The sequence below is a fragment of the Mesocricetus auratus genome, unplaced genomic scaffold (assembly GCF_017639785.1).
Source record: "Mesocricetus auratus isolate SY011 unplaced genomic scaffold, BCM_Maur_2.0 Super-Scaffold_100015, whole genome shotgun sequence".
Classification (NCBI taxonomy): domain Eukaryota; kingdom Metazoa; phylum Chordata; class Mammalia; order Rodentia; family Cricetidae; genus Mesocricetus; species Mesocricetus auratus.
In genome coordinates, this window is record NW_024429198.1 from 15,922,226 (window position 1) to 15,949,976 (window position 27,751).

Consider the following 27,751-nt stretch of genomic DNA (forward strand, 5'->3'; position numbering starts at 1 on the left):
AGTTGGGCATGGAGGCCAGGAGATTCTAAATTCAGGGACAGCATTGAATAAATTTTAGTTCAAGTCTATCCCCCTTAAAATGTGGTACATTTACACAATGGAGTATTACTCCGCAGAAAAAAAACAATGGAATCTTGAAATTCCCAGGTAAATGGATAGCACTGGAAGAAACCATCCTGAGTGAGGTAACCCAGTCGCAAAAAGACAAACATGGTATGTACTCACTCATATATGGATGTTAGACATGGATCAGGATAGTGCTAGTCTGCACTTCCACTGATAGAGAGTCTGGGAAACAGGAAAGAACCTAAAAGATATGCATATATGCATATTACCCAAGAGAAGAGGATTGAGACAAGATCCTCTGAATGGATGGGGAACACGGCAAGGGGTGGGGGGGAGTGGGAGCTGGGAAGAAGAGAGGGGGTGAAGAGGAAGAGAGTTGGTCACGGGGGAACAGGAAGTTGAGTGGGTGCTGGTAGAATAGGGGGAAGAGGGAATCATAGGATAGAAGACAGATCAGGCACCAGAGTGACCTCGAGTGATCTAAAGGGATAACACCAATTGGCAAGCTAAGCAATAGTGGAGAGACCACCTCGAATGCCCATTCCTGATAATGAACTTGATATCTATAACCATCCGGGAACCTTCATCCTGTGACTGATGGAAGCAGAAGCAAACACACAATTAATCACTGAACTGAACCTAAGGAACCCAGTGACAGAGAGAGAGGAGTGATGAGCAAATTGGCAAAAACTGGGCTGGCAAAACCAGCAGAGACAGCTGATCTGAACAGGGGAGAGCTCTTGGACCCCAGAGCGACAGTGGGGAGACCAGCATGGGACTGATCTGGACCCTCCAAATGTGAGTGTCAGCAAGAAGGCCTGGGCAACCTATGGGGCCCTGAGCTGTGGATCAGTGTCTATCCCTGGAATACAAACAGTCATCGTGTGCCTATAGCACAAAGATGGATGCTCTCAGCCTGGACTCTTAGGGAAGTGCCTGGACCCTACCCAGAGTGAAATGACAGACTCTAGATATCCCCTATGTGGAAGGATTTGGCAATAGGGTGGGAGGGGGGGAGTGCGGGAGGAGGGGAGGGAGAGGGAACTGGGATTGACATGTAAAACAAGCTATTTAAAATTAAAATAAAAAATGATAAAAAATGGGAAACTTAAATTAGCTGTAACATTTTACTATCGTCTTAAATTTGCAAACACCTATTTTGCATGCAATAAGATTTGGTAAGTAAAATATTTTACTTTTAATGAAAGTTTATTTAGTGTGTATATAAATATTTATATATATATGTGTGTGTGTATGTACATGCATGTTTGTGCATGTGGAGGATGGAGGTAAACATGGAGTAAATTCTTTCATCATTCTACCATATTTTTGAGTCACGGTATCTCTAAACATGTAGATTAGCAGCCTTCCTGTCAGTCTTCCCACTGTCTCTGCAAAGTACTTGGATTATGGGAATATACTGCCACATTTGATTTCTTATGTGGGTTCAGGGGATCTGAATTCAGTGTCTTTATTAATTGATACACCCCATCAGTCCCGTGAATGCAATTTCAAATTATGTCTTGAATTTTGCATCACTGCAGTCAAGCCGGAGTTATAGTTCAAAGGAACTCTTCATGTTTTGCAGGAATACTCGATGTTCTCAAACAGACTAAAACATGAACCATAAGTGCAAGACAAGGTTGTGTTCCCTATGTCTCAAATATCTTAAAGGATCTTGGCTTTTCCTACCATGTCCTAACTATACAATGAAGATTGTACTCACTAACGAAGGGTAGAGTCACCTCAGTAGTTAAGGAAGTGTCACATGGATTTACTATAAGAGTGTTACACCATGGATGCAACCTGTCATGCATTCTAGAACACAGTCTCTCAGTCACTTGAGAAACCAGCTGAAGATTATTCACGTAAGTTTCTAGTTTTACTGTGCACAGGGAAGTACCTGCATGTCTCAGGTATTTTCTAATACAAAGATGCCTTTCAAATGAGGTGTTATGATTGCAACATATCTAGAACAATCAGAAAGAAACATGTCTTATTAGAAAGTAATTACAGAAAACACAATTTGATATTCTAGGGCGAGAAATAATAATAGTACAATGTACTACATGACAAAGTGTTTTTAAGTGGCAATGCGGTTTAGCAGAATTTGTGTAAATTTAAAATATCAGCACGAATTTAGAAAAATCACTGACTCTATTTTTAAACCAAAACAATGTACATAGGATACACACACACACACACACACACACACACACACACACACTACACTGTTAGAAGAATTTTGACTCATAAGATAAACAATTAAGGCTTTCATCATGCTTACTAGGATAAATAATAGGTCCTTGCAAATAAAGCCTGTAAATAAATTCAGCTAGCAAAAAAAATTAGTCTGAAAAATCAGGAGAAATGAAAGAAAGTGAGAAATAAAGAGATTCTGGCTTTTGAAGGATTGAGGTATCACGATTTATTATATTATGATATAATATAGTAATCTATATGAGAATAAATTCTTCAAATTAAATCTTTAGGTATCATCACTGAAATTTGTGTTGTTTTACATCTCCACTATTCCTATCTATCTGTCAGTCTGTCTGTTTATCATCTGTTAATGTATGTATTCATGTATTGTTCTTTCATCTATCTATATCTATGTATCTATCATCTATCTATCATATATTTAATCATCTACCTATCTGTATTATCTATCTGCCTACTATCAATAATTTATCATAAAATTATAGATAACTAGAGAACAGAGATATAGCAGAGGAGTGTTTATTGAAACTTAAAGCATCTGACCTTCTGTGTTGGTATATATTCTTTGAAGACACAAGCATAATTTTCAACTTTTTAATTAATGGAAAGAGGCATCGAACACATTACAAATTAAATGTTAATGTATGTACAGTGAATTGCACATGGGGATATTCAAAATCTTACAAATATCATAGAGATTACTGTAGGACAATGGGATTTGTGGCAACTGCTATCCATGTTATTCACAGCAAACATACAGTTAATCAGGAACTCTGAGGTTTTCCTTGTCTGCTTCAACTCAGCTCTAAGATCCATATCACCAGTTGGGAAAAGCTCATAGTTTTCATAACCTAAGAGCAGAATTTCTCACTTATTTTCTTTTGCTATATAATTCATTTTATTTTATTTATTGTAATGTTAAATCTTTTTGGCCAAGGCCCAATGACACATTTCATACTCAACTGACAATATAGCTATTTCTGTAACACATCATATAGATGCAGATATTTAGATATTCTAAATGCATAGCATTTTTAACCAATGACTGTGAACATAAAAAAATAACAAGGAAAACTCACTCTACAGAAATATAAATACTATCAATATTAAATTATATGATATATACATATATATGTGTGTGTATGTATTAAAGGAAAGCCAATATATTATATATTACATTAATAATATAAACTTATTTAGAAAAGATCACAAATACATAAGGAGTTAATGTATTTTTAATATAAACATGAGATGAATAAATATTTTAGTATTGAAAAAGTTTATTATGTAAATGTGATTTTAATCATGCTGGATTATAGAGAGGAAAGAATGATCAAATAAATGTAGAATGAAAATTATACAAAGGGAATATTACAAAGACTGTAAGTATGTAAGTATGAAGAAAATGGTAGGAAGGTAAGTAAAGACTTCAAGGAAATTCATATATTAGCCATAATACAATGAATTTAACACTCCAAAACTAAAATTATCGTGGTGATTCTATGAATAGTTTGAGAATAAGGCTTGTGATAATACCTTTTGTTACATCCCATCTTCCCCGGGAAACACACTGAAAGACAAATTGCTACTACTTTGACCTAAGGAAATTGCCACTTGATCCAGAAAGTCCCCAGGTCCTTGGAGGCAAATTTGGACTTTATGAATGTCTTCATAATTCTTTAAGACCATGAGCAGCACAGTGAATTACAATAATGTGCCCTCCTTAATATCGGATGATTATGTATCTGGGGACCACGCAGTTTCAGTTACTTTCTTATGGACTTCAATTTTAAATATGTATCTTATTCCTTTCCCTCAGTTAAATTATATTAGATAGCTTGATGGGTTTCTACGACTGATTTAGGAGTTACAATAAAATTTTACATTATTGTTTTAAATAACACATTGTGTATAAGATTTTAAATGCATATTTAAATATATTTATGTCTTACTACTTTATTTCAAATAAGAAATTATTTTCTGAGTCCCATTATACTAAAATTTGTTAAAATTTTGTCTTATGTATATTTTAGAATATTTCGGATTTATGTGGCTTCAACAAGCATGAACTATGGGGGTTTATATTGTCAGAAATATATAAGAAACACATATTCTTGTTTTGTTAAGTTCTCTCATGTGTATATGGGCATGTGTATGTCTGAGTGTGTGTGTGTGTACTTGTATGTGTGTGTGTGTGTGTGTGTGTTTTCATGTGTTAGTGGTATTCCAAGCATACAACAAAATTCACCTGGAGTCAGAGGGAATCCTCAGGTGTCAGTTATTCCCTTCTATCTTGTTTGAGTTTGAACCTATTCTTGTTTTCCTTCTATGTAGAGTAGGCTATCTTATCCATCAGCTTTCAGAAGTTTGTCTGTCTCTGCTTCCCACTTCTTTATACAAAACACTAGGATTACAGGAATGTTATAGTGCTTGGTTTCACAGAGGTTCTGTAATTTGTACTCCGATAATTGTGCTTGTGTGGCAAATATTTCTATGTCTTTCTTGAGCCATCTCTCTTCCTAAAGAGAAGCAGTTATTGCCACCTTCACATTGTTATCCTATCAAGTGTAGTATGATTTGATCTGTATCTCTACATATGAAGTTGTTTTGGTACTTGGATACAGTTGGGCAATAGTCATCGAGTATTGTGTAATAGCTCTCCAAAGTCTCTAATCATATACAAGAGATATTCATTAACCCACATAGATATAAATATCTTTCTTATTTATGACATTTCAGTAGGTAGCCAAGGTAATGGCTGAGGATGTGTTATGATCTAAAGCTTTATGTGGTGATAATGTACTTACAATAACTGCCAGCCCTGTTTCTGCTGAATCAATCTGAAATTTCCCATCATTTGTGCACAACTCTAATTATTGGAATCTGCCAGCCTTCATTCAGGAAACTGGTTACTCCAGAAACACAATGAAGCCGTGACCATTGAATATCCACAGGCAGTCTACTCACTGTGTTCTACCCTCTGTCCCTGCCTCTCACTCTGCCATGCAGTACATATTTAGGCTCTTCTAAGACATTCTAAGACATTCGCATTTCTATCCTTGTAAAGCATGAGTTCTATATCAGGAAACTGAATTCTATGACACTAATAAGTCCACTTTCTTAACCCAGATACATCCGAGATAAAATGGTGAGAAAGAGAGGAAATAACTTTTGTTGATGTATCTGCTATAGAAGAGGGTTACACTGTAACATAGGAGACTGTGTCATTACAACTCAACCACTCAAGAGAGTTGATTATGCTTAACAGTTAAGAAATAAACAGAATTGCTTGATCCAAATTTTAGCCCTTTGCTTCCTCTGTTTGCCTTGTACTTCCTTTTCTATAGCATAACCTGTTATAGTGGCATGCACTATTTTAATTGTTGATAGTTTGGTACTCTTCCTCCTTACCATCTAACATTCTTCAGAGCTGTGTATGTATAGAGATCATTCAGCTTAGTTATGTTCTATTTCTCCCACTTGAAAAAGGGGAATAATAACACTTTATTCTGAAGATTATTAGAAATAGGCAAGAGAAATATATATATACATATATATAAACATAGATTATTCTTGTATAATGTACTTTAAGTGAAGAAGGGTCCTATTAATGTTTTGTTGCTCACTCTCTGGAGATGTATGGAGGCAGGGTTGATTACAGAGGTCTAGGCTTTTTATCATTTTCCTTTTCTCAGACAGCCATCCCCCCAACAATATTTTCCTATACCTTTTCTATAAATTAAGCCAATTTTATTTAAAAACAAAATAGACCTTTTACTGTAATTTCCATTTCCTTTGGCATAGAGAACTCCTTTACCTTAATGTGTGGAGACAAGCTGTTGATTTGTAAGAAACACCAATTATCAGATTACACTTACGCTTCACAATCTGTCGAGTGGCCTTAACACATTTGATGAAATTGAGCTGAGCCTGATGGTCCCTTCTGTGTCAGCTGTGAAGTGTCCTCAGTATACTGCCTGGCAAGACTATTTCCTGGGCCATAGGATGTTATGACTGTGTGTTAAAGGAACATTTTATTCCTGTGTTTGATTTCTGCATTTTTATTAGTGGTGCAATTGCAAAGGCAATGCTATTGACAGTTTTTGTGTGGCCTTGAGAGAAATGTTCAGATTGTTTTAGTAGCAGCACAATGTGTCCCTAAACATAAAGCATGCCATAGTGATAGTCATACTCACAGTCACTGAGCAGCAATAAATGTTAAAAATTAACAAGAAGTTTCTTTTTTCCTAAACTGCCAAATGACTCTAAGCATTAAATATATTTTAGCAGGAGTTTCTTGGCCACAGAGAGGTACAAGCATTAAACGTATTTTCAAAGTATTGCTCTTTCCCCGGCCTCAGAGTGGTTGTAAACATTAAATATGTTTTATAAAAAGTGCTTTGCCAGCTACTGGCAGGATGCTATGAACATCATTTTTCTTTAAAGTTGCCTTCCAGCTGTGGGGCTGTTTTCTCTTATTTGCTATATTCTATTTATATTTTGTATACAAAAGAAGACAGGAGAGGGTACCTAGGCCCAATTGTCTATTGCTTATGGTATGTAAGCGTTCATGGAAGAGCAGTTGCACCTACATAAAGCAGTGATGGCCAGAAAGGATGACTGAGACTCAAGTGCTTTGAATAGATAGTCCACATAGAAGTCAGTTCTACTTTCTAAAGTCATTTTTGTTTGTTTTTCACTGTAAAATGTGTCTAAAAGTCATGACAATCATGCACTAACATTAATGTTAAACACAATATTCTCAAGTGAACTGAAACTAACAAATTACTTGAATCAATCAAGAGGAAAACATCCCATGGAGCAAACAGCAAGATGGCAAGCTATTAACTGAATGAGATCATTAACCCAAATATGGCAAGTACTTGAAATCCTTTTCTGGAAATTATCTGGTATAAAGCTATGTAATTTAAGACATTGAAGATTATGTCACCTTATAAAGACTTACTCCCGTTAATATTGGGAATTTCCTCATTTCAAATAATTCTCACAAAATTAGCATGTGATATTAGATCATTTCAGAAACAACCAGTTTGTCACATAGATCATTGGAACTTAATACAATTCAGTAATCACTTAAGGCCATTGCAATATATTATAAAATATACATTATAACATATATTGCACTTTACATGACAAACACAGTTTCCCTTACCTCACCTCCTCTCACTTCCCCACCTCCCCCCAAACCCTCAACCATCCAGTCTTCAGCAAAGGGAAGGACTCCCATAGTTAGTCAACAAAGCCTGGCACATTCAGTTGAGGCATGACCAAGCCACAAATCCTATGCATCAAGGCTGAGCAAGGCACCTCACCATATAGAATGGGCTTGGAAAAGCCTGCCCAGATGCTAGGGATAGGTCCTGGTCCCACTGCCAGAGGTCCCACAATCAGACCAGTTTACAAAACTGTCACCTATATGCAGAGGACCCAGTTTGGACCCATACAGTCTCCCCAACTGTTGGGCATTGATTTTATAAGATCTAATTATTTTCCAAACAATACGTTCACACCACAGATTCATATTAAAACTCTAATAGACATAGTATCAGTGTTTGAATACCAAGGTAGAAAAACCATAAATGCGGTGCCCACACTACAAGCAACTCCGAGGTATCAGGCAAAGAAAGACCAGATTTCCAGCTGTTTGTACTAAAAGTGTCTTTATTGTCAGGAGAAAGTGTGTGTGTGTGTGTGTGTGTGTGTGTGTGTGTGTGTGTGTGTCTTTATTTTGTAAGTGCTAAGAGGTCTCTCTCTTGTAGGAGGGAGCAGTCTTATATATAGTCTTAGAACGCAGTAGAAAAACCCCAGGTGGAAAAGAGCATGTTTTCCTCCTGCTAGATGTTGATGTCAGTGGGGCAATGTGGGGGCAGTAAGCCAGGACTAGAAAACAGGATGCACCTGTGGCTATCAGCTGGCAAACAACTCAGAGACTCTGTGGAGTCTAGGCACCAACACATAATAAAATAAATTACTACAAAGTGTCATTCTGCTCATCAGACCAGTAGTTGCATATTACTTTTCACCAAATTTCACTGGAATAAGTTTTTCATTATCAATGACTGTGTTCACTCTATACCAGCAGAATCAACACTAGAGACTAAAATACTTATTATTGAGCCCTATAAATTACTTAACCCATTATGTGACTTACTGAACATCAGAGAACTTAAGATATGACACCACCATTTTGTCTTATTCTATAAAAATATTTCTAAAGAAAATCAAAGATGAAGAAGATTAAGAGAAGAGGAAGAAAGAGGAAAAGGAGTAGAAATGATAGGAAGTAAAATAAAAATTTAAAGCAGATATTATATTAATTCAAAGTAGGAAAGTAAACATTGCCATTTAGTCCTTAATGGAAGTGTTGACTGAGTTAATTTTTTAAAAAACAAATCAATCATTACCTGTATTACATCTTTTTATGTTCATTTTATTTCTTACTGTCTGGCAAAAAGTAATTCCTCTGACGCATGTAAATTTATGTAGGAGTGTACACAATATTGTGAGTGTGTGTGTGTGTGTGTGAGAGAGAGAGAGAGAGAGAGAGAGAGAGAGAGAGAGAGCACATGTGCGCATGGTGGAGGGTGCATGCATTTTGCATGTGGAAGCCAGATGACAACCATAGTGTAGTTTCTCAGCTTTTGATTAGTTTTGCTTTACACCAGTATCTCTTTTGAACCTGTGGCCCACCATGTAGGCAAATCTGTGTGGTCACTGAGCCCCAGAAATCTCTCTGCCTCTCTTGACTCACTCAGAACTGAGATTACATGCTGTACTATGTAGGAGGACATTTTTATGTGGGCTCTCAAAATGAAACTCTCATTTCCATGCTGTACATGTGGGCACTTCCCTAATTTAGATATCTCACCAGCCATATAGCTTTAACTTTTAGACACAAACTGAACCATTTGTATTATTAAGGTTAAAATGCACAATTTTAAGATTGTCTTGCTTTTATTTCCTCTATGTCCTTTATTGGTAATCACAAGTTAGGTTCCTCGTTGATATGTGGACAAGTTGAAGATAATGCAAAAATTAAAATAATATCTTGAAAATGCTAATATTTTCTACTTTGTGTCACAGAAAATGTTTTCAAAATATAAGATTAGGCCGTAGTACTCAAAGGTTGTGCTTTTTGCATTTCAGACAAGTAGAGGTTTGAAAGCAATCGCAGGTTGCAATTTTATAATTAATTAAGAAATCTGTAGCACTGTATATTTGACAAAAAAAGGATTGAAAAGAAAAAGAAACATGCCAATTAAACTGTAAGCTATGTTAGTATCACATCTAAGAAAAACAGTGTCATAGCATAATGTCATTAAATGCTTTAGTAGTTTAAGGTGCCAAAATATGATTAGTGTCTATAGAATGTAAGCAAAATAAAGAAGCATTTTTAGGAGGCTTATTATACATAGTATTATTCTTCTGTTCCTTTCCATAAAATTAGAAAATAAAATGATTCATGCTGAAAACATTGCTACCAGTTTCTATTGTGCTTGAAATTGTAGATGTAATTAATGTATCTTAACCTGTATTTTCTATGTAATAAATATTTTGTAGGACAGTATTGCATATTAAGGAACATGCCCAAACTGGAACACTTTCCTCACAGCTTGTTTAGTTGGTTGTTTCAGAGTCAGGTTCTGTAGCTCAAATCTTCCTCCCTCAGGTCACTAGAGCTGGGATCATAGGCACACACCATCATGCTGAACCTGATGTACTTGTATTTGTTATTAAATGCATTCACCTAGTGTTTAAATAAGGAATGTGATTCTCATTGTGTTTGTCAATACCAGCAACTTGGTAAAGTTTAACATGTTTTTCTCTCTCATCTCTGATTCCCACCTGTTTATAAAGGAAAGCCCAGAAAATACCAAAGCCAGTAAATGATAGTGAAGATTAAAAATGCAGACATTTAATTCTTTATAATGAATGTGGCATTTCATTATCTGTTAGTTTTAAGTCTTATAAAAATGATTACTTCAATATAATCATTACAAATTCTCTTTTATGTTTTTGAAAACTATTTGTATGCATCACCAATGCTAACTATGTCCCATGCTGTATTATAAAGAACACTGCATGTGTTAATCTAACACAACAAAAGAAGGTTAAGTTCAAAGGAGGAATTATTAGAATGAAATATTTTCAATCCTCATCCTAAAGTAAGATCAATACTTTCTAAGTGGTCAATCAGGTACATATGAAATTTAGTTCTATATCTATACATATATCTCCCATGAAAATGATTTGCAAAGGAGAGTAGGTCTGGAGAAGAATTATGATAAATGAATTCTCAGAGCACAGAAATAACATGCATGCCAAATTAATTTAATGATATTTCTTTTTATTGTTTGAAAGGATATGCAATGAGTTTTTTAAATCAATGCTGAACTTCTATTGCTCTCAAATAATCCCCACACAACCTATCAGATTCATGTACTCTTAGTTTTAGCCCACTAAATAAACTTAGTGCTACTAGTAGGCACATGGGTGTGAGGCCAACTTCTGGAGCAAGGGCAACCTACCCTGACAACATTCCTGAAAAAAACTTTGACTACTCTCTCCCTATTAACACTCAACTGACAAGAGCTTCTCACCCAGGGGTGGAACTTGGTGAGCTACTCCCCAGACCCTGCTGGAAGTTTGCTGTTTTAAAGTCAGAATATTGAGTGTAATTCAAAATGAATTCTGGGTATAATATGTCTCTGTTCATATATGAGTATTATATTTCCATCACTTCACTTCTTCCTTCCATGACTCCACCAAAAATACTACTGAATAAACAGCACAACTTGTTTATTCTTGAGTAATAAATGAACTGAGATAAGCCTCATGAGGTAGATCACCATAAGGACTTTTACCATAAGAGGTAGCTTTGACAAAGGAAGTATGAAAAGGCCAGGATGAAATCTTATAGCTACTAATTAGAATAGAATTTGTGTAGGAAAGCAGTCACATGGGGATACCTCTAAAGGTCTGAATGAGATTACAGCATGGATTTTCAACAAGGTCCCCCTTCTTTCCAACCCTGTAGACTTGAAGAATACAAATTCAGCATTAAAGCAGTAGAGGGGAATGGTGTTAACTAGCCACAGAAGAGAGAGGTTCCAATGAGATAACAGGCATAAAAAATAAGGGCTAATACCCATAGTAAAAATACTACAATGTGTAAAGATTAAAGATTTAAGATCTTACATAGAAAATAATGAAAATGGACATGATAGGTCAGAGGGGTCAATCTAACTTCTAAAGGAATATCTTAAGAGCTTTTTGTGAGAAGACAATATTCAGATTTTCTGAAATCTATCATTTGATATTTTAGCAAGTTTTTAAAAGACACAAGTAATATTCTGAGCAATAATTATTATCAATGATAAAAAATAAAATATCTTATCAAAGCACAAGGAGAAAACCACTCAATAATTAGCTGCATATTAATATATGTGTCTCAGTAGATACTACTAGAAATAAATTTCAGGATAAAGGATATTGTCATCCATATATGATACAGAAATTATCAATAACATGTATTCTCAATATGGTAAGAGCAAGAAAGACTAAGAAAACAAGTTGTCAAGGATTGTATCAGATTTCAGGTATCAGGGAGAAAATCAATCATAGTATGAAATTATCTAGCAACAAACTCAAGAAGTAAATAATAGAAGGTATTATAATAGTATCAATCTAGAAATGAACCATCAAAATATTTGTACAAATAAAATTTTTGGATACAAAATGAGATAAGCATATTTAGGAATTAATTACCAAAGTTTCAAATTTTGATAAAACATTCAATGTAAAAATCTAAGAAATTCAAACAGCAACACTTTCATTACAGTGTTAAACACAGTAATTAAGATGTCTTATCCATGTAATATTTTGCAAGACTTAAAATATATTAAAAATATAAGACAACTCCTCCCAAAGCAAACACACACAAAAGCGAAATTTAGACAAAAGGTATAAAAGTGGATTTCACCACAGGGCATCAATAACACTCAGTACAAGTTCTGAATAATTATATCACCTTGATGGCATAGCAATACACTGAAAATTGTGTGGCTGTATTATCTCACCACTCAGGATATTAAAGGTATTGTTTATTCCTAGTAGTTGTGAATAAAACCTTTAGGCTCCATTCCTTGTTTACTATATTCATATAATACAATAAATAAAGGTAAACATAATATCCTTGTTTACTATTTTCCCATGGTGATCTTTCCACCTGCATGTCTATGTTGAATCATTCTCCTTAGAATACTGATCATCTGGAAGGAATGGAGGCTAATGACCTCAACTTAACTTGGTTAAGTCTATAAATACTCTATCTCCATTTAAAGCTACACCATTAAATACTGTGGCAAACTGATAACCTGACTTTTCATAAAATGTATTTTAATGTAACAGACTTAAATTTAATAAATAAACATTTAAAAATTTGATAAAAACAGCCTATTTCCTATGAATTCCTTTAAGTAATATAGTTTTTCCATGTTTTTCTCTGTGTAAAAAAATCCTGCCTAGCTGTCCTGGCCTGGAGCTCACCTTGTGGACCAGGCGATTTTTTTTATATTTCATTTTTTATTGTTAGTATTTGCCTGGCTGAGGCTTTCTTCTTAAGCACACAGGGAGTGGAGGAGGGGTGTCTAATTGATTCAAGAAGCAAACTGCCAGTTTGCACTTCCACTGATAGAGAGTCTGGGAAACAGGAAATAACCTAAAAGATATGCATATATGCATAGTACCCAAGAGAAGAGGATGGAGACAAGATCCCCTGAATGGATGGGGAACACGGCGAGGGGTGGGGGGTAGTGGGACCTAGGAAGAAGAGAGGGAGTAAAGAGGAAGAGAGTTGGTCATGGGGGAACAGGAAGTTGAGGGAGTGAGGGTAGAATAGGGGGAAGAGGGAATCATAGGATCGAATACAGATCAGGCACCAGAGCGACCTCTAGTGATCTAAAGGGATAACACCAATTGGCAAGCTAAGCAATAGTGGAGAGACCACCTCGAATGCCCATTCCTGATAATGAACTTGATGTCTATAACCATCCGGGAGCCTTCATCCTGTGACTGATGGAAGCAGAGGCAAACACACAATTAATCATTGAACTGAACCCAAGGAACCCAGTGACAGAGAGAGAGGAGTGATGAGCAAATTGGCATAGAATGAACTGGCAAAACCAGCAGAGACAGCTGATCTGAACAGGGGAGAGCTCTTGGACCCCAGACTGACAGTGGGGAGGCCAGCATGGGACTGATCTGGACCCCCCAAATGTGAGTGTCAGCGAGAAGGCCTGGGCAACCTATGGGGCCCTGAGCTGTGGATCAGTGTCTATCCCTGATATACAAACAGTTATCGTGTGCCTATAGCACAAAGAGGGATGCTCTCTCAGCCTGGACTCTTAGGGAAGTGCCTGGACCCTACCCAGAGTAAAATGGCAGACTCTGATATCCCCTATGTGGAAGGATTTGGCAATAGGGTGGGAGGGTGGGGGGGAAGGGGAGTGCAGGAGTAGGGGAGGGAGAGGAAACTGGGATTGACATGTAAAACAAGCTATTTAAAATTTTAAAAAATGATAAAAGAAGCAAACTGAGGTGAGTTGGGGGAGGGGACACCACACAACTCTGATGACATTTTGTCCCAGTCTGTCTGTCAGGTGAAAAACTCTTAGCCAACAGGAGGGGTGGTCGGTGGCCTGAATGTAGTACAGCAATTTGCACTTACCCAAACATGCAGTATGGGGATTATCGTGGTGGGGAAAGAGAGAATGAATGGTGAAAGAAAGACATTCTTGCTGCTTAGCCACAGTCATTTTCTCCTTGTTAACAACTGTTAATAACACCAAAGAAAATTGCATTGTTCCTCCAAATTAGACAGTGGTGCACTGGAATTTTTTTGGGTAAATTGGTGTGTGTGTGTGTGTATGTGTGTGTGTGTGTGTGTGAAAACTCCCTGCTCAAAACTGATTTTTTTGCTTTTTTTGTTATTGTTTCTGAGAGAGAGAAGATTTCTCTGTGTTCTGGAACTTACTCTGTAGTGCAGGCTGCTCTCAAAATCACGGAGCTCTGCCTGACTCCTCAGTGCTGGGGATTAAAGGTGCTTGCTGTAACCCCCCTGTCAAACAGCATTTTTTTTTTGGATTTTTTCGAGACAGGTTTCTCTGTATTGTTTTGGAGCCTATCCTGGAACTTGCTCGGTAGACCAGGCTTGGTCTTGAACTCACAGAGATCCCTGCCTCTGCCTCCCAAGTACTGGGATTAAAGGCATGTGCCACCACTGCCCGGCCAAACAGCATTTTAAAATCTCTACCAGAGTTATCCTTTCTGTAGCCTTTCTTTTTCTTTTTAAAACTTGTTAGCTCAACATTTTAATGTGATTTCTTGTTTTTCTGAGACAAGATTTCTCTGTGAAGTTCTGTAGTTTGTCCTGGCTCTCTTACATGTCAAACACTTATACAGCGGTACAGGTTCTTAGTTTTCATCCCTAAATGAATAACAAATTAAAAACAAATAAAGAAAAATGAATGAATGAATTCGAACATGAAAAACAACTGTAGGAGTCATCAAGGGATAAGAAAAACTGTGCCCCTGCTGTTGTAACTTAAGAAAACCAGTGCATAAAGGAAAGACACCATGAGACAGGGTTCAAACTTGTCATTAATGAAGAAAAACAGCAAAAATTAATGAATAAAAACTAAGGGAACCTGGCCTGGGCATGGGATGAAGCTTCTGTTGTTGAGTTGGAAAGCTGAGCTAGTAGAGCAGTCGTTGCATACACAGAACAAAGAGAATTCTGGAGAATGTTGGGACTTGGGGCAGCAGAAGAAGAATCCCAGATACTGATTGCAAAGGGAGTCTTCCTTCCTTCCTTCCTCTTTCTTTCTTTCTTTCTTTCTTTCTTTCTTTCTTTCTTTCTTTCTTCCTTCCTTCCTTCCTTCCTTTCTTTCTTTCTTTCTTTCCTTTCTAACTTTCCTTCTAAAAATGAATTAAAAGACTTAAAGAAAATAAATACCAGACATATAAGATAGGTATTCTATCTAATATTATACCAAATTCCACTTAAAATATGGTGAATTACATGAGGCAAAACACATTTCACAACTGAAAAATAGTCATTTAACATTGTTAATTAATTATAATACTCAAATTCCTAAAACTTAGAGTGCTGAAATGAAAATAAATTAAAATAATAAAATTGTCACAAAATATGAATTCTAATGGAACTGATAATAATACATTTAATAAAAGTGTTGAATATTTTTACACCTAAATTACTACCTTACAATTTTAAGTATAAAATATAAATAATCATAATACCGTTCTAATTGTATTAACATAGGATACTTATAAAGAATTACATATTCCACAGCATGAAGTCACTCTTGAACTTTCAAAGATAGAATATTTTCTTTCATGTGGGGAAATGACTCTAATATTTGTTGAAAATGTGGTTAAATACTTTTATATGTGGATGAAATCACTCATGAAGTAGAATAAATTTTGGTAATCTTATTCTAAGATGATTGTGGTCTTTATTTTATAAAACGCCTAGTGTTTGAACAAGATAACTTTTGTGACATAGTCTTAACACTTAAATTATTTAGCCATGTAGTTTATTATTTGGATTATCTATTTTGCCACTTTAAAATGGATGCATAAGTACCATATGGATAAAAAACTCGTGAGTAAAAATTGGAAAGGACTGATGATTTGGTCAATATTATCCTGTTTCCTTGCTAACTATATGGGAGGTTCTGGTTTCTATTTCACACAGTTCACCCATTTGTATACACATACAACATGCGTACACATACCTCACTGCTGAAAATAATATAATGTCTATATTTGGCTCTCTGTCTTCTTATCCACTGACAAATTCTCTGATATGAGTTTCACAAGGAAAATATTATATAAATATTACTCAACAATGTGAATTGCATTCTGCATCATCTGGGACAAGTTCTTTTCCCAAACAAATCAAAACATGTCACTCATACAATTTTCCTGTCTTTCTTAAAATCCTGATATTCTCCTGTTGATTTACACTTAATGGTGGATAATCTTTTTGCTCACAAAATAATCAAATAGTACCCAGAGATGAAAGCTACTGAGACAATACAACCCCCAATTCAATTAACTAATCTATCCCTCTTCCAGACATACATCAGTTGTTCCTCCAATTGTGAAATCCCTCTTGCTTTATAAAATAAAAGAGTAAACAGATGCTCTGGTAGTTAAAAGCTACCTGAAGAATTTAAAAAGGAAGTTTCACTTCTGGATATTAACTTGGCAACTTGGCATTTTTAAAAGCAATCTTTTACTTTACGTATAAAGCTGTACAACTTGATACCTTAGGAATTAAATATCTTTTTCTCCAATATGGGATGCAGGATGGGTTAGGGATTATTGAATTTTGTTTTCCTACTTAAATGGTACTGTTTTTTGATTATCATGCAATTAAAGAATTTCACATTTTCCTTTCTTCTCTGTAAGCCCTCCCATGTACCTGACTTTGTGTTTTCATAAAAACACTAAACAGGAAGTCATTATATATGCAAATATGCAAAGTATTGGTAGTTATAAGATAAGATACTTCCAATGATGCCATTGAGTTTGTATTTTTCTTGGTCAATTGAAAAGTGCTTTTATATTTTAATAAGTGCTCAACACTAAAACAGATATATAAGGAGCTCATACACACCAATAGCACATCAATGCAATATAATGAGAAACAAATGTTTCAATGCAAAATAAATAAATGTTGTTTATTAATATTCTAAAGAAAAATCCAAAAGATCTTTTATTAACTAGACTGTGTAGCTACATAATTATCTTAAAGTCAATTGGCCGGCCAGAATGGAAAACAACATGATGAAAGTAGTTGCAAAATCTATCTCTAAGCTAGGAAACAGCAATTTGTAAAATAGGATGATGAAATGACCTGGTGCTGAAACAGTATAGAAGTAAAATTTAGTTTATATCTTATAAAATTTTCTGCTATTTATGACTTTAAAATGAGCATATTTTGATTGTCATATACAGAGAATTTTTGACATTGAATATATGAGGAAGTTTTCTCTCCCTGTGAACTTCTTTCATGGCTGCAAGGATAATTGACACATGTAAAACCTTTACTACATTCATAAACACTGATGAGGAATGGACTGGGGATGTATAGGTGGAGAGAGGGGTGGGAGAATGCAAGGGGCCAAGAGGAGGGGTGGGAGAGAGAACTGGGGTTGGAATGTAAAGTGAACTCAAGATTAACAAATTTTTAAAAACTTGAATAGTTGTTACTATGAATTAATTTTAAAAATTTGTCTAATTAAAAATAATCAGATATTAAACTTATTTCAATTTGTATACATTCATTGTGTTCCCCTTTATTAAGGATTGTTTTCCATATTTAAAGATGACTCTCATGCTAAAAAACTTTATTACCTGATTTACAATTATGGCATCTTTTTCTCTGTGAGATTTTTTTGATAATTGAAGAGAACTGAAAGAATCCATACATTTATCCTACTTTTTGCATTGATTATTTTTTCTCTACTGTGACTCAAACTACATTTATAAAATGATGCAAGTCAATTGGAAATATTTACACATTGCTTGTACACATATGACTCTTATGCAGTACAAGAATATTGATGCATTCCCAATGATGCTGGAAAACCAAGTACTTGTAAATTTGCATCATGTTCAATAATTCTGCTCAACATGCAGACTACTACATATTTTCTAATTGCTCTGAGATAGAGAGAGGTACATTGCCGCTTTCCATGTCCCTATGTTTATATGTATTTTGAGTGACATAATATATACCTATTAAAGGAAGAATAAGAAATAAAAAATGAGCATATTTATAATTTTGCTTAGGTTTTTGCATAAAATCTTAACAATATGCTATTGCATGCTGAGTGCTAAGTCTGTAATGTCTATAATGACTAAGCTTATTCATAAATTTAACATATATAAAGTCTGTATTATGTATAACTCTCATTGATGTTACAAAGGATGTAACTAAAGTAATTAAGACAAGAAGGTTTTGCCTTACAGTTAGAAAGTATATTGCATTACAAGAGGGAATGCATGCCTTCAGGTGTGCTCAGCATTGTGGCTAAAGTCAGGAAGACACGATGTTGGTGTTTTGCTTATTTTCTCTTTTCTGTTTATTCCTGGATCTCACTCCCAGGTATGGAGCTTCCCACGTGGAGTAATTCTTTCCTCCTCAGTCTCTAGGAATATCCTCCACATTACACCCAGAGTTGTATATCCATGATAAATCAAAATCCAGCAAATTGGCAATTGAAAACAAAATTTCACAATATGTATGGTATAAATGTATATGTGTATGCATGAATGCATGTATGTGTGCACACATTATATATATATATATATATATATATAATTTGTCCTTGTCTGTCTGTATATCTGTCTGTCTACAAATATTTCTCTGTTTATCTTCTAGATACTTGATCTGTAGAATGGCATTGATAAAAGAATCGATAGAAAAGTCAAAGCCATCCGAAGTTTAAATGTGTTTTAACAGTGTTATTGAGGGTGGCAGAGCATTTGTCTAACTTACTAACTAACTTCAAAGCACTGTAAACTTAAAAAGTCCTGCTATAGTATAGAATAATAGCAATGAGTTGAGCACTTTTTCCTCTGCTCAACTACTAGCTATATAATAATAATAATAATAATAATAATAATAATAATAATAATAGCTTCTTAGTGCAATCTTTGTATTCAGTACTTTGTTCATCATATTGACAAAATACTGGGCAAGAAATAATTTTAAAAATCAGGGTTTACTTTGGCTTACAGTCTACCATAGTGGGTCTGCCATTGTGGCAGTAAGGTGAGCTAGAGTTATCATTATATATGTGGTCAGGAAGTAGAGACTATACAGGATGGAAGGATGGACTATAAAAATTTAAGTCATTCCCTCAATGAACAGCTTCCTTCTAGAAGCCTCCACCTTCTAAGGGTTCCATAACCTTCTCAAACAGTGCCACCATCTAGGCATCAAATACGTAAACACAAGTGCCTAAGGGAGGTATCTCACATAAAAATCATAGAGTTCTACTTGTAGACTCTATTAACTCCTGGTCATTTCATGATATAAAATATAATAATTTTAACTCTGAAAATCCCTCACATATCTAATGTCAGTACTACTTAAAAATCCAGACTGTCTTCTGAGATCCAAAGCAATCATTTATTGAGAAGAATACAAATCAAAACCAAACAAACAAAAACTCAACCACAACATCAAACAAACAACAAACAAAGAAATTATTCCTATTTCAAAATGGAGAACTGGGCAATCATAGTAATTTAGGAAAAGCACACTGAAGCAGAGAAAAAGCCAACAGGGCACATATAAAATCTAAACTCCATGTCTGGTGTCTGGGTTCTCTGGAAGGACTCATTTTAGATCTAAATAATTTAGGTATCCCTGCCATTCAGTGCAGCTTCTCCCAAAGCTGACCCCTCTCTATTCTTGCAACCATCCTTCTATTATTGTTCTGGCATCTCCAACACACTGAGTTCTCCATGTGCTCAGGTTTGTTACAGTAATAATCTCATTTGTAATACCACATTTTGTATATTTATGGTGCTTATTGGTGTAGCCAGCTACATAGCAAAGAGAAATTGGAAAAACAAGGGTTTATTTGTACTTACAATACCAGGAAGGTACAATCAATCATAGTGGAGAAGATTTGGTAGCTGGAGCAATAGGATGACCAGTCACAAAGCACCAGCAATCAGAAGTAGAGAATGAATAAAAAGCTGAGCTGGGTTTCAATGTCTCAAGGTCAATCTTCAGTGAACAATTTCCCCAGCAAGGTAATCGTTCCAAATAGTAACATCAGCTGGGAAACATATATTGAAGCACATTAGCCCATGGTGTATATTTCATATTCAACCAACAACAATCTTTACTCATTGACATCAAGTAAAACTGTAAATAGAAGTGCATTTCTTTTCCATTTCTTTCTACTTGTTCCCAATGTTAACTCCAGCCATATTTGACAAAGCATTATGAAGTTATTAACCTGCTTTGCTTTCTAGAATAACATGTGCTCTGAGTATATTTTCTCTGCTCAAGTATTATGCAAAATATAAATAAATGTATGCAATGGGGAATTCAATGTCGTAGACTGAGACAATAAGAATGAAGGATGGTATATTGATTGTACATGTATGGAGAACAACAGTCGTAATACTGAGACTAATCGATATCTTAACTCTTAAACCAATAGGAATTTCTTCAGGATGCTATTCCTGGAATATTTTACTTTTTAATTTTTTGATGCCAATGTAACTATAGGCTCAAATGAACTTTACAAACTCATTTTTCCTTGTGTGTGTACAAACACATTTGAATTTGTATAGTGTATGTGTATATGGTCCACATGCACGTTTGAGGGTGCTTCAGATAGAAGGCAAAAGACACTGAGTGTCCTGCTCTCTCTCTCTCCAAATTATGCCTTTGATATTAGGTTTCTCACTTAGGTGTAACTAGGCTAGCAATCATTAAATGCTATGGATCCTCCAGTCATTGATCCCCACAGCACTGCATTTAAAGATTGCTCATGTCTTTATGTGTAAGCAACTGTGTATGCCGAGACATTACCACATCCCTCACCTGAACATGTCTTTCTTGTACATTTTATCGTCTCATTTCCATTTTGACATCATTTGTATTTTGAATATTAGAGATAATATGTAATATATTTTCTTTTTAACCTATTTACCTACCTACATAATTAGGTTGGTTTATTTTATTAAACAGCTATATATTATATTATATATCATTTTCTCACTTTGTATATCTATCTATCTACATACATGTGTGTGTGTGTGTGTGTGCGTGTGCATGCGCGTGCATGCGCGTGCATATGCCCGCGCCTTGGTGTTGCATCATAACTATTTTGGAAAATTCCTGTGACAGTTCAGAAAGCATATTTCTATGTGTTTCTCATTAGAATTCTTGTTTTATGAACATTGTCATCATTATAAACCCTGTCACATAAAGGACAACATATTTTACTGTACAAAAGAAAAAACTAGACAATAGAGTGTGTTTGAAGTCCTTAACAAACTGTCTGAATTCTGAATTGCACATTTAGTAACAATATCTTTCAATAGTTAAAGAGATACAAAATATTTTCAAAGGGAGGAAAACAGCATGTCACCCACAAACCAGTTTCTAAGAGATACAAATCAAAGTCTTCTAACCAGAGAAAATGTGACAGAATTAAAAGAAATCAATCTAAATTGGTTAAAAGAAAAGTCTAGGCAAGCTATAATTATTTTGAGTTTATTAATGTGTTTGTAACAGTAGAAGTGAAAATTAGTACCCTGTCTGCTTAGGGGCTTCATCAATAATGAAGACACTTAATATAATTATAGTGACATAGTTAATAGATATTTTATTTTGACACTTTAAAGGTATTACCTATTTCTTAAGATTTATCTTATTGTCAATTATGTGCATGCATGTCTGTGTGCTGCTATGTTTATGTGCATGTAATTGCAGTTGCTTTCTAGGACAGAAAAGGGTCTTGAGTCCCCAGAACCTGGAGTTATAGGTGGTTCTTGAGCCATAAAAATTTGGTTCTGAGACACAAACTCAGTTTTCTGTGAGTGAGGACTGTAACTGATGAGCCATCTCTCTAGTGCCCTGTATTCCCAGTTTCAGAGAGAAAATCTGCTGTAATATACATTACTGTTTTCTATAAGAAGTATGTTATTTAAATTTATGTGTTTTCATGACTGTTATTGCTCACAATTTTTAATTATTATTGCATTGCTTTGGCATATATCAGGATGGCTTTCCTTAAGGATATCCTCTGTTTGTGGAAATTTTAGGTTATGTCTCCCTCAAAATTGGTTTAAGACATTAGCCTTCAAACTATTTATTTTTTAGTTCTATACTCTATTTTACATTCATTAATGTGATCCATATAGTTAAAGTAAGCCAGTACTGCATAAAGAGACTCTTAGATATGGGAAACAACTGTCCTTTGAGTGCTATATAGTTCAGTGGAAGAGCAAACTGTGCCAGGTGAAGTTTACTGCTAGGTCACAACATCAAGCAAATGGTGGCATCCCAGGTGATTACATGTGTAATAGCTGTCATAAAGATTTTGATAAAATTCAAACCTTTAGTCTGTTATACTTTTAAGATCATATAGTTTCCTTCTACAACTATATTGACGAGAATTATGACAAAATTGTATTACCTTGAAAAATAAAGTTAACTTTGGCTTTAAAATCTTGTTATTAATTGGTTGCTTTCCATTTAAAGAGAACTTTAACTTAATTTGAATCTAACCATGATATCTTTAATTGCCAACATAATCTACCCTAGAATGATCTGGGAAGAGATTTTCAATAATGGAATGTCTACATTAGGTCAGCCTTTGGACATATTTGCAGAGTTATTTTTCCCCAAATTAATTGATGTAGGAAGACATAGCAACACATGCCATAGGTGGATATTCCATCAATATAATAGATGAAATATCTAGCTGGGGTTGTACATGTTTCCCTTTACTCTTGCCTGTGGATATAATGTACTTGATGCATTGAGCACCTATCATTGCACATGCCTAAAAAATGGACAAGATCCTGGATCGGGATAAACCATTTTTTCTCCTAGTTATTCTAATGTGAACTTGACTCAAGCAAAGGAACATATTTTAAGAGGAACCTCAATTGAATACATACCTGTGGGATTCCTGTATAGGATTTTCTTGACTGATAATTGGTGGAGTGAGAGAGGCCAAATTCACCAATGCTTGTGTGCTTGTCCTGCAAGGTATAAAGCAGTAATCTAAGCAAGCTATGTGGATCAAGCTAGTAAACAGCATACCTCTGCATTAACAACATCCCTTCTACCATGCTAGCTAACACATTCACAAGTATAACTGATTAGGGTGTGAAGTTTGCGGTCCTGTTTGTACTGCATTGACAATTAGTACACATGTAACAGCAGCAACAACAACAAAGATGTCATCAGGCAGATTTAAGTGGAGGATATTTTTTGTTTATTTTTGGGAAAGGATCATAAAAAGGGGAAAGGGAGGGGGTAAACAAGGGAGGGGGTAGACTGGCCTGCAGGAACAGGAGCAGCAGAAGAAAGGAGAGAGACAGAGACAGAGGGAGAGAGAGAGAGAGAGAGAGAGAGAGAGAGAGAGAGAGAGAGAGAGAGAGAGAGAGAGAGAGAGAGAGAGAGAGAGGCAGAGAGAGGGACAAAGAGGGAGAGAAAGAGAACAGGATGGAAGGTAGCCAGGACCCTTTTAAAGGGGATCATAGTGATGGTGGTGCTCTTAGTGGCTGCTGCTGAGGGTGTATCCTGTCAGAGCCCCAAGGACAGACCAGTACAGACACCTGAACATTAATAACACATTTATTACTTTTCATTCCTGACAATGAGATACTTACCCAAAAAATCTACATTAGAAAAATAATCCTAGAACAGATTTGTCTGTGAAAATCTAAGAATGCATAAAAAATGCGGATCTGCATTCCAGCTGATGATAATTTCTTTCTTCTACCCCTATTTGACTTGTAACTTGGTATTTATCTCTTACTGTTAAATCGAAGAACATCAGTCAGCCAGCTAAATATATAGTCAGTTCTGAAACAAATTACTTCATGAACTTCTTAGATTACAGTGACATCTAACTACCCAACTGCTGATTGAAGGTTGATAGAGATTTCAAACAGATTGGGATGGCATTTCTTAATGGGGATGACCAGTTACATTTTCCAAGTTTGGTTTTAAAAAACAACTTTACAAAATAATCATAATTTGAAACATCTGGACTTAAAATATAATTTAAAGATGAATTTCCCATAGAATTATATGTGGTTCTATGGACTTGAGTCTGCATGCCATTTAAAAGACTCATTATTTTCATCTTTCTCTTTTCACATAAGTTGAACAGTTGTATAAACCATTACCTAGCTGTAAAAGTTGTTAAACAAGGTGCATTTCCATTTGATGCCTTGATAGTGTATTTTGCTCACAAAGACTTTTTTTGCCATTTTAAAACTTGCCTTTGGCTGGAGTCTGCTGTCTGCAAAATTTTACCTATGAATAGTCTTCGAAAGATTTTGAAAATCGGTGCTGCTTCCACTCCCTGGAATAACCTGGAGCTACCTTGGAGGCAGCAGTGAATATTAAAATAGGTATACTAAAGTTCATTTCAGAGATTCAGTGCTTTTTGAAGTGAAGGGGACCTGCCGAATTTGAGGAGCTTTTGGCTATCTTATGGGTAGGATAAGTCTCAAGCACAACATATGTTTCAAATAATTCACAGTTAAACTTTCAGCTATTCCTTTTTTGCAAAATGCATGTTAATTAAGGATAAAACTGGGAGCGAGAGAAGGAGGTGATAAGAATGAGGAGAGAGAAACTATCCAAATGCAGGGCACACTTATGAAAACATCCATTATACTTCATTTTGGATTACCTATCAAAATGTTTAACTTTATATTTTTTAAAAAGGTGATTTTTATATAGTTTACATAGCTCACTGTTGGGAGTAATTTGGAATTCATTGAATACAACTCGAGCCTTAAATTGTTTTTTTTTTAATCTCAAGGAAATGTGTTTGCTTTTACAGATGATTCTTTGTTTTATAGAGACACGTAGAAAATAATATTTTCTTTCTTTATGTATTCATGCAACCACTCATTGTATGTGGGCAGTGGTGGAGGTCAACTCATGCACAGACACCACAAAACAATCTACAGGAATTGATTCTTTCTCTCCATCATATGTGTCCCAAGTGTAGCACTTAGGTCATCAGGATTTGAAGCAAGTATATCTGCCCATCTCAGTTGGTAATTGTAATAATATTGTCTTAAAATAGTTTTAAATATTTAAATGAGATTGGAATAACTTCACAATGTTCTTGTGTTGGGAAACAATTTGGGCATCTTTTTGCTTTTGCAGCAAATGAATACAAATTGCAGTGATCTTATTTTTGATAACAAGTGAGCCTTGTCTTTAACAGTGTTGTGAACAGAAGCATGCTTTCCTTCTCCTGAGATGGCTGTCAATGTCCAAGGAAAGTTTTGCCTGTTTTCTAATCTCAGAATTGCTTTCAATGAATTACATGCCCTTCACCAATATTTGTTTATCATGTATACAAAATTAAAACGTTTCCTGTAATAACTATGTTAAAAATATTTTAACACCAAAATTTTGACATTGTAAATATTTGAGAAGATTTAAATGTTCAAAACATATAAACTTAAAATGCAATTACTTTTTCTGATTCCTTGTATACTATACTTTCAAATATTTTTCTATATACCACAGGTGCAATTTTCTTCTGTCAGTGCATATGTAACTTATTCTCCTATAACCTAACTTACTAAACTTTCATTTTGTCATGTCTCTTTTAAGAAATGCCACTTCTTGTTTTCATTATATAAACAGTGTTTCTATGTGAACATTTCACAGATTGTTTGTGCTTGTTTGAGAATAAAATTATTCCTAAATGCATCTGGGGTTATAGAAGAGTATTTCTATATTTTCAGTTGGGGCAGAAAATCCCAATAGCAATTTGCAAATAATTCCATATCTGTGAACTAATCCCTTCAAACCTGTTATAAGGGAATTTAAAAAGTAGAGAACATAGTGAAATGTGGAGTCCTGTTCTCTGTGTTCAGCCCACAGAAATTTTGAGAAGAATCATAAGACATGGTGAAAAGGGTGCTAAGGAAAGTGTCATGCTCTAAAAAAAATTACAGTTATAGCAAATTTCTCATGTACTAAATGAGTGTGTTGTTAGGTATTTATAAAAAGATAAAGTTGCTCACATCAGTCAGATACTCCAGGGTGCTAAAAATGCTAAATCAGTCTAAATCAACAGCTGTCTAAGTATGAGTCAACATATTTAAACACAGAAATAATCTCAATCTGTAATTTTAACACCAAGCAGTTTTTGAAGCATTTCTCTAATAGTAGATTTTAAAGGATGAATTTTTCTCCTATTATAGTCTTTATATGTGAGAGGAATGATGGTGCATATCTGGGTCACCTCTGGGTTCTATGCTCAAAATCTGTGTAAAGTGATTCTCACTAGATCTTGCTGGACTTGTCATTATTCTGTTCACTGGTAAGCCAGAAGGATTTTAATCAACCAGAGTAATTATTGTCTATCTTTGTCAATGTCCCTAGTCAACTAAAAGTTGAAATGAAATCAGTGTCCAGTAGTACACTAAGATTATGGATGCCCCATAAAATGTATTGAGATGAAGAATCTGAATGAAATGTATGAAGTTAATATTTTTCTCAGGAATCACAATGGTTCCCATGGACTCTGCTAGAACACAGAAGTCTACTGGAGTCTTTGTATACAAGAGGGTGTCGTGGTTTGAAAGAAACGGGCCACCAAAAGGAGTAGTGCTATTAGGTGAGGCCTTGTTGGATGATAATGAACTGAACTTCTGAACTGTGAGCTACCTAATTAAATTTTTTCCTTTATAATAGTTGCCATGGTCTTGCTATCTCTTCACAGTAATGGAAATCCTAACTAAGATAGGGGACACAGAGTCAAAATGCATGCTGTACTCCAGCATTAACTTTTGTTTCTCTCACATATAATAAGACTGAGAGTGTCTTTCACTCAGTTCACATACATGCACCATGGTCTACGAATGGCCTCCTTCCATTTTATTTATTTGCTTGCCAAATTTTAAGAATAATATATGCATGCTATTGATTATTCAATATTTCCCACCAATTTTAGTAACAGAACACCACTTTTTCTAGTCCCTAATAGATGAATTATTTATATTTTTGGTGAACAGATGGTTGCAGGGTTTTTTTCATTTGTTTGTTTCTATGATGGAGGTTGCAGATAAAACATTTTGCATGCTCCATACATGTCCTTGTGCTGAGGCACATCACAACACACACACACACACACACACACACACACAATTTCACTCTGTGTTCTAGTTTTTGAAAATTAATTACAACATTGATAATATCCATTAAATGCCTTAGGAAATATGTTCAACATCGGACAAGAGATTATCCTTTCTTGACTGATGGAGAGAAAAACTGAAGCAGAAGTAATACATGAAACAGTTAATAAAGAGACATTCTTCTCAAAAAGAATAAGAAGCATGAGCAGACATTTACTGAGTTCTAGTTCAGAAAAATAAAAGTCAAATTTTGAGAAATACGAACTTTTCTTGAATAGACCAACACAATGGCAAATTTTTCTCACTAACGGCCCCTGCACCTTTAACGAGGGCAAAGAGTCCTTGAAGCAGACAAAGTACAAATATTGAAATGTAATGCACCTCTCCCTATAAACAGCAAAAGTGCCTAGAGAAGTGTGTCAATGGCTCCCAATAAAGAGGTCTCTAAATTTGAGGACCCCTAATTGTGTAGGCA

General features: G+C 35.1%; 1 protein-coding gene across 3 annotated transcripts in view; it reads left to right on the forward strand.

Moving 5' to 3' along the window:
- Positions 1 to 27,751, forward strand: part of Cdh12 (cadherin 12) — a 937,606-nt gene that overhangs the window by 765,999 nt on the left and 143,856 nt on the right. The window lies entirely within an intron of this gene.